We start from the raw sequence: 14129 nt of genomic DNA on the forward strand, positions 1-14129 counted from the left end.
GTTCCCACTCCACTAATTGTCAATCACCACACCTGTTCCCACTCCACTAATTGTCAATCACCACACCTGTTCACACTCCACTAATTGTAAATCACCACACCTGTTCCCACTCCACTAATTGTATATCACCACACCTGTTCCCACTCCACTAATTGTATATCACCACACCTGTTCCCACTCCACTAATTGTAAATCACCACACCTGTTCCCACTCCACTAATTGTCAATCACCACACCTGTTCCCACTCCACTAATTGTCAATTACCACACCTGTTCCCACATTCCCTAATTGTAAATCACCACACCTGTTCCCACTCCACTAATTGTAAATCACCATACCTGTTCCCACTCCACTAATTGTATATCACAACACCTTTTCCCACTCCACTAATTGTAAATCACCACACCTGTTCCCACTCCACTAATTGTAAATCACCACACATGTTCCCACTCCACTAATTGTCAATCACCACACCTGTTCCCACTCCACTAATTGTATATCACCATACCTGTTCCCACTCCACTAATTGTATATCACCACACCTGTTCCCACTCCACTAATTGTATATCACCACACATGTTCCCACTCCACTAATTGTAAATCACCACACCTGTTCCCACTCCACTAATTGTAAATCACCATACCTGTTCCCACTCCACTAATTGTAAATCACCACACCTGTTCCCACTCCACTAATTGTCAATCACCACACCTGTTCCCACCCCACTAATTGTAAATCACCACACCTGTTCCCACTCCACTAATTGTCAATCACCACACCTGTTCCCACTCAACTAATTGTATATCACCACACCTGTTCCCACTCCACTAATTGTAAATCACCACACCTGTTCCCACTCCACTAATTGTCAATCACCATACCTGTTCCCACTCCACTAATTGTATATCACCACACCTGTTCCCACTCCACTAATTGTAAATCACCACACCTGTTCCCACTCCACTAATTGTAAATCACCACACCTGTTCCCACTCCACTAATTGTAAATCACCACACCTGTTCCCACTCCACTAATTGTCAATCACCACACCTGTTCCCACTCCACTAATTGTCAATCACCACACCTGTTCCCACTCCACTAATTGTATATCACCACACCTGTTCCCACTCCACTAATTGTAAATCACCACACCTGTTCCCACTCCACTAATTGTAAATCACCACACATGTTCCCACTCCACTAATTGTAAATCACCACACCTGTTCCCACTCCACTAATTGTCAATCACCACACCTGTTCCCACTCCACTAATTGTAAATCACCACACCTGTTCCCACTCCACTAATTGTCAATCACCACACCTGTTCCCACTACACTAATTGTAAATCACCACACCTGTTCCCACTCCACTCATTGTAAATCACCACACCTGTTCCCACATTCCATAATTGTAAATCACCACACCTGTTCCCACTCCACTAATTGTAAATCACCATACCTGTTCCCACTCCACTAATTGTATATCACCACACCTGTTCCCACTCCACTAATTGTAAATCACCACACCTGTTCCCACTCCACTAATTGTAAATCACCACACCTGTTCCCACTCCACTAATTGTCAATCACCACACCTTTTCCCACTCCACTAATTGTCAATCACCACACCTGTTCTCACTGCACTAATTGTATATCACCACACCTGTTCACACTCCACTAATTGTAAATCACCACACCTGTTCCCACTCCACTAATTGTATATCACCACACCTGTTCCCACTCCACTAATTGTAAATCACCACACCTGTTCCCACTCCACTAATTGTCAATCACCACACCTGTTCCCACTCCACTAATTGTCAATTACCACACCTGTTCCCACATTCCCTAATTGTAAATCACCACACCTGTTCCCACTCCACTAATTGTAAATCACCATACCTGTTCCCACTCCACTAATTGTATATCACAACACCTTTTCCCACTCCACTAATTGTAAATCACCACACCTGTTCCCACTCCACTAATTGTAAATCACCACACATGTTCCCACTCCACTAATTGTCAATCACCACACCTGTTCCCACTCCACTAATTGTATATCACCATACCTGTTCCCACTCCACTAATTGTATATCACCAAACCTGTTCCCACTCCACTAATTGTATATCACCACACATGTTCCCACTCCACTAATTGTAAATCACCACACCTGTTCCCACTCCACTAATTGTAAATCACCATACCTGTTCCCACTCCACTAATTGTAAATCACCACACCTGTTCCCACTCCACTAATTGTCAATCACCAAACCTGTTCCCACTCCACTAATTGTAAATCACCACACCTGTTCCCACTCCACTAATTGTCAATCACCACACTTGTTCCCACTCAACTAATTGTATATCACCACACCTGTTCCCACTCCACTAATTGTAAATCACCACACCTGTTCCCACTCCACTAATTGTCAATCACCACACCTGTTCCCACTCCACTAATTGTAAATCACCACACCTGTTCCCACTCCACTAATTGTCAATTACCACACCTGTTCCCACTCAACTAATTGTATATCACCACACCTGTTCCCACTCCACTAATTGTAAATCACCACACCTGTTCCCACTCACCACACATGTTCCCACTCCACTAATTGTAAATCACCACACCTGTTCCCACTCCACTAATTGTAAATCACCATACCTGTTCCCACATTCCCTAATTGTAAATCACCATACCTGTTCCCACTCCACTAATTGTATATCACCACACCTGTTCCCACTCCACTAATTGTAAATCACCATACCTGTTCCCACTCCACTAATTGTAAATCACCACACCTGTTCCCACTCCACTAATTGTCAATCACCACACCTGTTCCCACTCCACTAATTGTAAATCACCACACCTGTTCCCACTCCACTAATTGTCAATCACCACACCTGTTCCCACTCAACTAATTGTATATCACCACACCTGTTCCCACTCCACTAATTGTAAATCACCACACCTGTTCCCACTCCACTAATTGTCAATCACCACACCTGTTCCCACTCCACTAATTGTAAATCACCACACCTGTTCCCACTCCACTAATTGTCAATTACCACACCTGTTCCCACTCAACTAATTGTATATCACCACACCTGTTCCCACTCCACTAATTGTAAATCACCACACCTGTTCCCACTCACCACACATGTTCCCACTCCACTAATTGTAAATCACCACACCTGTTCCCACTCCACTAATTGTAAATCACCATACCTGTTCCCACATTCCCTAATTGTAAATCACCATACCTGTTCCCACTCCACTAATTGTATATCACCACACCTGTTCCCACTCCACTAATTGTAAATCACCACACCTGTTCCCACTCCACTAATTGTAAATCACCACACCTGTTCCCACTCCACTAATTGTCAATCACCACACCTGTTCCCACTCCACTAATTGTCAATCACCACACCTGTTCACACTCCACTAATTGTAAATCACCACACCTGTTCCCACTCCACTAATTGTATATCACCACACCTGTTCCCACTCCACTAATTGTATATCACCACACCTGTTCCCACTCCACTAATTGTAAATCACCACACCTGTTCCCACTCCACTAATTGTCAATCACCACACCTGTTCCCACTCCACTAATTGTCAATTACCACACCTGTTCCCACATTCCCTAATTGTAAATCACCACACCTGTTCCCACTCCACTAATTGTAAATCACCATACCTGTTCCCACTCCACTAATTGTATATCACAACACCTTTTCCCACTCCACTAATTGTAAATCACCACACCTGTTCCCACTCCACTAATTGTAAATCACCACACATGTTCCCACTCCACTAATTGTCAATCACCACACCTGTTCCCACTCCACTAATTGTATATCACCATACCTGTTCCCACTCCACTAATTGTATATCACCACACCTGTTCCCACTCCACTAATTGTATATCACCACACATGTTCCCACTCCACTAATTGTAAATCACCACACCTGTTCCCACTCCACTAATTGTAAATCACCATACCTGTTCCCACTCCACTAATTGTAAATCACCACACCTGTTCCCACTCCACTAATTGTCAATCACCACACCTGTTCCCACCCCACTAATTGTAAATCACCACACCTGTTCCCACTCCACTAATTGTCAATCACCACACCTGTTCCCACTCAACTAATTGTATATCACCACACCTGTTCCCACTCCACTAATTGTAAATCACCACACCTGTTCCCACTCCACTAATTGTCAATCACCACACCTGTTCCCACTCCACTAATTGTAAATCACCACACCTGTTCCCACTCCACTAATTGTCAATTACCACACCTGTTCCCACTCAACTAATTGTATATCACCACACCTGTTCCCACTCCACTAATTGTAAATCACCACACCTGTTCCCACTCACCACACATGTTCCCACTCCACTAATTGTAAATCACCACACCTGTTCCCACTCCACTAATTGTAAATCACCATACCTGTTCCCACATTCCCTAATTGTAAATCACCACACCTGTTCCCACTCCACTAATTGTAAATCACCATACCTGTTCCCACTCCACTAATTGTATATCACCACACCTGTTCCCACTCCACTAATTGTAAATCACCACACCTGTTCCCACTCCACTAATTGTAAATCACCACACCTGTTCCCCTCCACTAATTGTAAATCACCACACCTGTTCCCACTCCATTAATTGTCAATCACCACACCTGTTCCCACTCCACTAATTGTCAATCACCACACCTGTTCCCACTCCAATAATTGTATATCACCACACCTGTTCCCACTCCACTAATTGTAAATCACCACACCTGTTCCCACTCCACTAATTGTAAATCACCACACATGTTCCCACTCCACTAATTGTAAATCACCACACCTGTTCCCACTCCACTAATTGTAAATCACCACACCTGTTCCCACTCCACTAATTGTAAATCACCACACCTGTTCCCACTCCACTAATTGTCAATCACCACACCTGTTCCCACTCCACTAATTGTCAATCACCACACCTGTTCTCACTCCACTAATTGTATATCACCACACCTGTTCCCACTCCACTAATTGTAAATCACCACACCTGTTCCCACTCCACTAATTGTATATCACCACACCTGTTCCCACTCCACTAATTGTAAATCACCACACCTGTTCCCACTCCACTAATTGTCAATCACCACACCTGTTCCCACTCCACTAATTGTCAATTACCACACCTGTTCCCACATTCCCTAATTGTAAATCACCACACCTGTTCCCACTCCACTAATTGTAAATCACTATACCTGTTCCCACTCCACTAATTGTATATAACAACACCTGTTCCCACTCCACTAATTGTAAATCACCACATCTGTTCCCACTCCACTAATTGTAAATCACCACACATGTTCCCACTCCACTAATTGTCAATCACCACACCTGTTCCCACTCCACTAATTGTATATCACCATACCTGTTCCCACACCACTAATTGTATATCACCACACCTGTTCCCACTCCACTAATTGTATATCACCACACATGTTCCCACTCCACTAATTGTAAATCACCACACCTGTTCCCACTCCACTAATTGTAAATCACCATACCTGTTCCCACTCCACTAATTGTAAATCACCACACCTGTTCCCACTCCACTAATTGTCAATCACCACACCTGTTCCCACTCCACTAATTGTAAATCACCACACCTGTTCCCACTCCACTAATTGTCAATCACCACACCTGTTCCCACTCAACTAATTGTATATCACCACACCTGTTCCCACTCCACTAATTGTAAATCACCACACCTGTTCCCACTCCACTAATTGTCAATCACCACACCTGTTCCCACTCCACTAATTGTAAATCACCACACCTGTTCCCACTCCACTAATTGTCAATTACCACACATGTTCCCACTCAACTAATTGTATATCACCACACCTGTTCCCACTCCACTAATTGTAAATCACCACACCTGTTCCCACTCACCACACCTGTTCCCACTCCACTAATTGTAAATCACCACACCTGTTCCCACTCCACTAATTGTAAATCACCACACCTGTTCCCACTCCACTAATTGTCAATCACCACACCTGTTCCCACTCCACTAATTGTAAATCACCACACCTGTTCCCACTCCACTAATTGTCAATTACCACACCTGTTCCCACTCAACTAATTGTATATCACCACACCTGTTCCCACTCCACTAATTGTAAATCACCACACCTGTTCCCACTCACCACACATGTTCCCACTCCACTAATTGTAAATCACCACACCTGTTCCCACTCCACTAATTGTAAATCACCATACCTGTTCCCACATTCCCTAATTGTAAATCACCACACCTGTTCCCACTCCACTAATTGTAAATCACCATACCTGTTCCCACTCCACTAATTGTATATCACCACACCTGTTCCCACTCCACTAATTGTAAATCACCACACCTGTTCCCACTCCACTAATTGTAAATCACCACACCTGTTCCCCTCCACTAATTGTAAATCACCACACCTGTTCCCACTCCATTAATTGTCAATCACCACACCTGTTCCCACTCCACTAATTGTCAATCACCACACCTGTTCCCACTCCAATAATTGTATATCACCACACCTGTTCCCACTCCACTAATTGTAAATCACCACACCTGTTCCCACTCCACTAATTGTAAATCACCATACCTGTTCCCACATTCCCTAATTGTAAATCACCACACCTGTTCCCACTCCACTAATTGTAAATCACCATACCTGTTCCCACTCCACTAATTGTATATCACCACACCTGTTCCCACTCCACTAATTGTAAATCACCACACCTGTTCCCACTCCACTAATTGTAAATCACCACACCTGTTCCCCTCCACTAATTGTAAATCACCACACCTGTTCCCACTCCATTAATTGTCAATCACCACACCTGTTCCCACTCCACTAATTGTCAATCACCACACCTGTTCCCACTCCAATAATTGTATATCACCACACCTGTTCCCACTCCACTAATTGTAAATCACCACACCTGTTCCCACTCCACTAATTGTAAATCACCACACATGTTCCCACTCCACTAATTGTAAATCACCACACCTGTTCCCACTCCACTAATTGTAAATCACCACACCTGTTCCCACTCCACTAATTGTAAATCACCACACCTGTTCCCACTCCACTAATTGTCAATCACCACACCTGTTCCCACTCCACTAATTGTCAATCACCACACCTGTTCTCACTCCACTAATTGTATATCACCACACCTGTTCCCACTCCACTAATTGTAAATCACCACACCTGTTCCCACTCCACTAATTGTATATCACCACACCTGTTCCCACTCCACTAATTGTAAATCACCACACCTGTTCCCACTCCACTAATTGTCAATCACCACACCTGTTCCCACTCCACTAATTGTCAATTACCACACCTGTTCCCACATTCCCTAATTGTAAATCACCACACCTGTTCCCACTCCACTAATTGTAAATCACTATACCTGTTCCCACTCCACTAATTGTATATAACAACACCTGTTCCCACTCCACTAATTGTAAATCACCACACCTGTTCCCACTCCACTAATTGTAAATCACCACACATGTTCCCACTCCACTAATTGTCAATCACCACACCTGTTCCCACTCCACTAATTGTATATCACCATACCTGTTCCCACTCCACTAATTGTATATCACCACACCTGTTCCCACTCCACTAATTGTATATCACCACACATGTTCCCACTCCACTAATTGTAAATCACCACACCTGTTCCCACTCCACTAATTGTAAATCACCATACCTGTTCCCACTCCACTAATTGTAAATCACCACACCTGTTCCCACTCCACTAATTGTCAATCACCACACCTGTTCCCACTCCACTAATTGTAAATCACCACACCTGTTCCCACTCCACTAATTGTCAATCACCACACCTGTTCCCACTCAACTAATTGTATATCACCACACCTGTTCCCACTCCACTAATTGTAAATCACCACACCTGTTCCCAATCCACTAATTGTCAATCACCACACCTGTTCCCACTCCACTAATTGTAAATCACCACACCTGTTCCCACTCCACTAATTGTCAATTACCACACATGTTCCCACTCAACTAATTGTATATCACCACACCTGTTCCCACTCCACTAATTGTAAATCACCACACCTGTTCCCACTCACCACACCTGTTCCCACTCCACTAATTGTAAATCACCACACCTGTTCCCACTCCACTAATTGTAAATCACCATACCTGTTCCCACATTCCCTAATTGTAAATCACCACACCTGTTCCCACTCCACTAATTGTAAATCACCATACCTGTTCCCACTCCACTAATTGTATATCACCACACCTGTTCCCACTCCACTAATTGTAAATCACCACACCTGTTCCCACTCCACTAATTGTAAATCACCACACCTGTTCCCACTCCACTAATTGTAAATCACCACACCTGTTCCCACTCCACTAATTGTCAATCACCACACCTGTTCCCACTCCACTAATTGTCAATCACCACACCTGTTCCCACTCCACTAATTGTATATCACCACACCTGTTCCCACTCCACTAATTGTAAATCACCACACCTGTTCCCACTCCACTAATTGTAAATCACCACACATGTTCCCACTCCACTAATTGTAAATCACCACACCTGTTCCCACTCCACTAATTGTCAATCACCACACCTGTTCCCACTCCACTAATTGTAAATCACCACACCTGTTCCCACTCCACTAATTGTCAATCACCACACCTGTTCCCACTACACTAATTGTAAATCACCACACCTGTTCCCACTCCACTCATTGTAAATCACCACACCTGTTCCCACATTCCATAATTGTAAATCACCACACCTGTTCCCACTCCACTAATTGTAAATCACCATACCTGTTCCCACTCCACTAATTGTATATCACCACACCTGTTCCCACTCCACTAATTGTAAATCACCACACCTGTTCCCACTCCACTAAATGTAAATCACCACACCTGTTCCCACTCCACTAATTGTCAATCACCACACCTGTTCCCACTCCACTAATTGTCAATCACCACACCTGTTCTCACTGCACTAATTGTATATCACCACACCTGTTCACACTCCACTAATTGTAAATCACCACACCTGTTCCCACTCCACTAATTGTATATCACCACACCTGTTCCCACTCCACTAATTGTAAATCACCACACCTGTTCCCACTCCACTAATTGTCAATCACCACACCTGTTCCCACTCCACTAATTGTCAATTACCACACCTGTTCCCACATTCCCTAATTGTAAATCACCACACCTGTTCCCACTCCACTAATTGTAAATCACCATACCTGTTCCCACTCCACTAATTGTATATCACAACACCTTTTCCCACTCCACTAATTGTAAATCACCACACCTGTTCCCACTCCACTAATTGTAAATCACCACACATGTTCCCACTCCACTAATTGTCAATCACCACACCTGTTCCCACTCCACTAATTGTATATCACCATACCTGTTCCCACTCCACTAATTGTATATCACCACACCTGTTCCCACTCCACTAATTGTATATCACCACACATGTTCCCACTCCACTAATTGTAAATCACCACACCTGTTCCCACTCCACTAATTGTAAATCACCATACCTGTTCCCACTCCACTAATTGTAAATCACCACACCTGTTCCCACTCCACTAATTGTCAATCACCACACACCTGTTCCCACTCCACTAATTGTAAATCACCACACCTGTTCCCACTCCACTAATTGTCAATTACCACACCTGTTCCCACTCAACTAATTGTATATCACCACACCTGTTCCCACTCCACTAATTGTAAATCACCACACCTGTTCCCACTCACCACACATGTTCCCACTCCACTAATTGTAAATCACCACACCTGTTCCCACTCCACTAATTGTAAATCACCATACCTGTTCCCACATTCCCTAATTGTAAATCACCACACCTGTTCCCACTCCACTAATTGTAAATCACCATACCTGTTCCCACTCCACTAATTGTATATCACCACACCTGTTCCCACTCCACTAATTGTAAATCACCACACCTGTTCCCACTCCACTAATTGTAAATCACCACACCTGTTCCCACTCCACTAATTGTAAATCACCACACCTGTTCCCACTCCATTAATTGTCAATCACCACACCTGTTCCCACTCCACTAATTGTCAATCACCACACCTGTTCCCATTCCAATAATTGTATATCACCACACCTGTTCCCACTCCACTAATTGTAAATCACCACACCTGTTCCCACTCCACTAATTGTAAATCACCACACATGTTCCCACTCCACTAATTGTAAATCACCACACCTGTTCCCACTCCACTAATTGTCAATCACCACACCTGTTCCCACTCCACTAATTGTAAATCACCACACCTGTTCCCACTCCACTAATTGTCAATCACCACACCTGTTCCCACTACACTAATTGTAAATCACCACACCTGTTCCCACTCCACTCATTGTAAATCACCACACCTGTTCCCACATTCCCTAATTGTAAATCACCACACCTGTTCCCACTCCACTAATTGTAAATCACCATACCTGTTCCCACTCCACTAATTGTATATCACCACACCTGTTCCCACTCCACTAATTGTAAATCACCACACCTGTTCCCACTCCACTAATTGTCAATCACCACACCTGTTCCCACTCCACTAATTGTAAATCACCACACCTGTTCCCACTCCACTAATTGTCAATCACCACACCTGTTCCCACTCCACTAATTGTAAATCACCACACCTGTTCCCACTCCACTAATTGTCAATCACCACACCTGTTCCCACTCAACTAATTGTATATCACCACACCTGTTCCCACTCCACTAATTGGAAATCACCACACCTGTTCCCACTCCACTAATTGTCAATCACCACACCTGTTCCCACTCCACTAATTGTAAATCACCACACCTGTTCCCACTCCACTAATTGTCAATTACCACACCTGTTCCCACTCAACTAATTGTATATCACCACACCTGTTCCCACTCCACTAATTGTAAATCACCACACCTGTTCCCACTCACCACACCTGTTACACCTCCACTAATTGTAAATCACCACACCTGTTCCCACTCCACTAATTGTAAATCACCATACCTGTTCCCACATTCCCTAATTGTAAATCACCACACCTGTTCCCACTCCACTAATTGTAAATCACCATACCTGTTCCCACTCCACTAATTGTATATCACCACACCTGTTCCCACTCCACTAATTGTAAATCACCACACCTGTTCCCACTCCACTAATTGTCAATCACCACACCTGTTCCCACTCAACTAATTGTATATCACCACACCTGTTCCCACTCCACTAATTGTAAATCACCACACCTGTTCCCACTCCACTAATTGTAAATCACCACACCTGTTCCCACTCACCACACCTGTTCCCACTCCACTAATTGTAAATCACCACACCTGTTCCCACTCCACTAATTGTCAATCACCACACCTGTTCTCACTCCACTAATTGTATATCACCACACCTGTTCCCACTCCACTAATTGTAAATCACCACACCTGTTCCCACTCCACTAATTGTATATCACCACACCTGTTCCCACTCCACTAATTGTAAATCACCACACCTGTTCCCACTCCACTAATTGTCAATCACCACACCTGTTCCCACTCCACTAATTGTCAATTACCACACCTGTTCCCACATTCCCTAATTGTAAATCACCACACCTGTTCCCACTCCACTAATTGTAAATCACTATACCTGTTCCCACTCCACTAATTGTATATAACAACACCTGTTCCCACTCCACTAATTGTAAATCACCACACCTGTTCCCACTCCACTAATTGTAAATCACCACACATGTTCCCACTCCACTAATTGTCAATCACCACACCTGTTCCCACTCCACTAATTGTATATCACCATACCTGTTCCCACTCCACTAATTGTATATCACCACACCTGTTCCCACTCCACTAATTGTATATCACCACACATGTTCCCACTCCACTAATTGTAAATCACCACACCTGTTCCCACTCCACTAATTGTAAATCACCATACCTGTTCCCACTCCACTAATTGTAAATCACCACACCTGTTCCCACTCCACTAATTGTCAATCACCACACCTGTTCCCACTCCACTAATTGTAAATCACCACACCTGTTCCCACTCCACTAATTGTCAATCACCACACCTGTTCCCACTCAACTAATTGTATATCACCACACCTGTTCCCACTCCACTAATTGTAAATCACCACACCTGTTCCCACTCACCACACATGTTCCCACTCCACTAATTGTAAATCACCACACCTGTTCCCACTCCACTAATTGTAAATCACCATACCTGTTCCCACATTCCCTAATTGTAAATCACCACACCTGTTCCCACTCCACTAATTGTAAATCACCATACCTGTTCCCACTCCACTAATTGTATATCACCACACCTGTTCCCACTCCACTAATTGTAAATCACCACACCTGTTCCCACTCCACTAATTGTAAATCACCATACCTGTTCCCACATTCCCTAATTGTAAATCACCACACCTGTTCCCACTCCACTAATTGTAAATCACCATACCTGTTCCCACTCCACTAATTGTATATCACCACACCTGTTCCCACTCCACTAATTGTAAATCACCACACCTGTTCCCACTCCACTAATTGTAAATCACCACACCTGTTCCCCTCCACTAATTGTAAATCACCACACCTGTTCCCACTCCATTAATTGTCAATCACCACACCTGTTCCCACTCCACTAATTGTCAATCACCACACCTGTTCCCACTCCAATAATTGTATATCACCACACCTGTTCCCACTCCACTAATTGTAAATCACCACACCTGTTCCCACTCCACTAATTGTAAATCACCACACATGTTCCCACTCCACTAATTGTAAATCACCACACCTGTTCCCACTCCACTAATTGTAAATCACCACACCTGTTCCCACTCCACTAATTGTAAATCACCACACCTGTTCCCACTCCACTAATTGTCAATCACCACACCTGTTCCCACTCCACTAATTGTCAATCACCACACCTGTTCTCACTCCACTAATTGTATATCACCACACCTGTTCCCACTCCACTAATTGTAAATCACCACACCTGTTCCCACTCCACTAATTGTATATCACCACACCTGTTCCCACTCCACTAATTGTAAATCACCACACCTGTTCCCACTCCACTAATTGTCAATCACCACACCTGTTCCCACTCCACTAATTGTCAATTACCACACCTGTTCCCACATTCCCTAATTGTAAATCACCACACCTGTTCCCACTCCACTAATTGTAAATCACTATACCTGTTCCCACTCCACTAATTGTATATAACAACACCTGTTCCCACTCCACTAATTGTAAATCACCACACCTGTTCCCACTCCACTAATTGTAAATCACCACACATGTTCCCACTCCACTAATTGTCAATCACCACACCTGTTCCCACTCCACTAATTGTATATCACCATACCTGTTCCCACTCCACTAATTGTATATCACCACACCTGTTCCCACTCCACTAATTGTATATCACCACACATGTTCCCACTCCACTAATTGTAAATCACCACACCTGTTCCCACTCCACTAATTGTAAATCACCATACCTGTTCCCACTCCACTAATTGTAAATCACCACACCTGTTCCCACTCCACTAATTGTCAATCACCACACCTTTTCCCACTCCACTAATTGTAAATCACCACACCTGTTCCCACTCCACTAATTGTCAATCACCACACCTGTTCCCACTCAACTAATTGTATATCACCACACCTGTTCCCACTCCACTAATTGTAAATCACCACACCTGTTCCCAATCCACTAATTGTCAATCACCACACCTGTTCCCACTCCACTAATTGTAAATCACCACACCTGTTCCCACTCCACTAATTGTCAATTACCACACATGTTCCCACTCAACTAATTGTATATCACCACACCTGTTCCCACTCCACTAATTGTAAATCACCACACCTGTTCCCACTCACCACACCTGTTCCCACTCCACTAATTGTAAATCACCA

This window comes from Salmo salar, chromosome 19 (genome assembly GCF_965601325.2).
Source record: "Salmo salar chromosome 19, fSalSal1, whole genome shotgun sequence".
NCBI lineage: Eukaryota > Metazoa > Chordata > Actinopteri > Salmoniformes > Salmonidae > Salmo > Salmo salar.